The sequence below is a fragment of the Aulostomus chinensis genome, chromosome 9 (assembly GCF_037954235.1).
Source record: "Aulostomus chinensis isolate RoL2024-O1b breed Wild chromosome 9, RoL_Achi_v1.0, whole genome shotgun sequence".
Taxonomy (NCBI): domain Eukaryota; kingdom Metazoa; phylum Chordata; class Actinopteri; order Syngnathiformes; family Aulostomidae; genus Aulostomus; species Aulostomus chinensis.
In genome coordinates this window covers 15045040-15047619 of record NC_141328.1, presented here as the reverse complement: position 1 = coordinate 15047619, position 2580 = coordinate 15045040, and the positions used below count along the sequence as shown (strand labels likewise).

Below are 2580 nucleotides of genomic sequence, written 5' to 3'. Positions count from 1 at the left end.
AGAAAGTCAACACATCAGACAGAGACGGTATGAGAAATACACTGACCTCCTGTGTATGTGTGTGTACTGCATGGGCATGTATGTAAGAACTGCATTGACGCAGAGAGGAGAGACGCTGCAGCTGTGTGATAATAAATTATATCAGAACTTAAACTTAAGCTTATCAATACTCTGGTCTTAAATAATTCAGCCATTTAAAACTGAATTTCAGGGCTCAACCCTATGTGCAAGACAAAGTCCATTTCAGATGTGTGTGTGTGTGTGTGTTCTTGAACTTGCTACATATTGACGACTAGAATACGTATTCAACCAACAGAGTGAGGACATTTTAACCGGTCCTCACATCTTTAAAGGGCTGTTTGAGGGTCAAGACTTGGTTTTAGGGTCAAAGTTAGAATCAGGTTTGGGGTCAAGGTTAGGGTCAGGGAGTCAGTTGAGATGGTTAGGTTTAGGGTTAGGGGTTAGGGAATGTATTACGTCAATGGAAGTCCTCACAAAGGTATAAGTGCAAGGGTGTGTGTGTGTGTGTGTGTGTGTGTGTGTGTACATTGGCCTACTTCACAGCATGAGTGATACAAATAATAGAGTCATACCAGCTGGGATGTCTCCCAGGTCAACAAGGTCCTAGTCAGTTGCAAGGGGACCAATCTGATGACAAATGGGATACTGGAACATGACACACTTGGACAAGGGCGGAAAATACAGAATTGTTGGAGTACTATGATATGAGCAATTCCAGAGAGACGGGATGCATGCAGCGAATGTTGAATGTTGTATGAATATTTTGAAACCCGAATCTAGGCTAACAAAGAAACAACTGTTAGCCTAGTGTTCCAACATTTGTAACTGAAAACTGCTGTCACAACTACAGATTCGTGAAATCCAACAACAATGCCATGGCAAGGGGAAGCAGGGGGATATCATCATCACCCCCCACACACTGAGATTGGGTATCAAGCCCAAATAGATACAAACAGCCACACTACAAGAGCTGCTGACCTAAGAAGGAAGATAATGACCCTACAAGAATCCTGGAAACTCCGACAAATTCTGAAGCTGAGTTGTCAAGTACCCTTAGAAGACACACTAGTGGATGTGAATGTTGCGTTGAATACAATAACTCTCTGACTCACTGCTCCACACCACCGGGATCTACAACAACAACATAGGGATGTCATTCAGATTGGACAAACGGAGAGGCAAGATGATCAGGAACCGAAGGGGTTGACCTACCAGAAGGAAATATAGGTGACATCCATAGCAGCTGAAACCTGATGAGAGTGAGTAGGGAGAGGAGCAGACACGGATGGACAAGCCCCTACACTTCATGTACAACCAGCAGATTGAGGGAGTGGCTGATATCAAGAAGACCTACTAATGGCTGGAACATGCTGGACTGAAAGACAGCACAGAGGTACTCATCATGGCAGCACAAGAGCAGGCCCTCAGCACAAGAGCCATAGAGGTCAAGGTCTACCACACAAGATCAGACCCAAGGTGCAGGCTGTGTGAGGATGTTCCTGAGATAGTCCAACACATTGTAGCAGGGCTTAAGATGCTAGCCACAATAGCGTACATGGAGAGGCACAACCAAGTGGTGGGGGTAGTGTACTTAAACATCTGTTCCCAGTATGGACTAGAAGTACCCAAATACCAATGGGGAACACCACCAAAAGTGGTCAAGAACAACAGGGCTAAGATGCTGTGGGACTTCAGCTTCCAGACTGACAAACAGCTACCAGACACAGTAGTGGTGTGCAAACAGTAGAAGAGGGCTGTGGGGATAGATGTGGCGATACCGGCTAACGCCAACTTTAGGAAGAAGGAACACGAGAAGGTGGAGAAGTACCAGGTGTGAAGGCTGACATGGTACCCATGGTAGAAGGAACACCTGGGGTGGTGACTGCCAAATAGGCTCCAGCAGATTCTAGGAACAACACCTGAAACTTCAGTCCAGAAGGGTGCAGTCCTAGGAACAGATAAGATACTGCATAGAACCCTCAAGCTCCCAGGCCTCTGGTAAAGGAGCCAAGCCAGAAGATGACACAAAACCACCCTACAAGGGTGAGAGGGACATTTCTTTCAATGTATATATATTTATATAAATAACAACTTAAAGAAGTCATGCTGTTTGCTGAGCTCACTTAGTTACATAGAGCACATTGTAGATGTCTGCCAAAGTTGGCATTTGAAGTTCCTTGCTGGATAAAATGTTGTGTATTTTATGAGCCTTTGACCCTCTTTCTAGCACCATGAATTTCACACTTTTGGTTATTCTAAAAAAGGCAAAGGTCATACAGCAATTTAGTTATGCCATGGAGCAAAGCGGCTAATTTATTTGCAGTGGTAGCTTTCCATTGCCGAATATCCAACATGCTCCAACAAGCTGGCACAGCTAGATGAGCAAAATGAGAATTAGGGGACTTACCACTGGCTTGATCTGAAGCCCAGTATGCAAGGTACATGGAGCAAATGGCTTTGGGCCTGTCCAATTAGGCATAAAGGGCTTGGCATTATCCTCTACATTAATGACAGGTGCCTTTTGTTTGTAGTATGAATGTAACCAATCACAGTGTAATC

At 44.7% G+C, this 2580-nt stretch overlaps 1 pseudogene; it reads left to right on the top strand.

Moving 5' to 3' along the window:
- Window positions 1-1327: 1327 nt before the first annotated feature.
- LOC147255896 (uncharacterized) lies at window positions 1328-2023 on the top strand (annotated as a pseudogene).
- The last annotated feature ends 557 nt before the right edge of the window (window positions 2024-2580 follow it).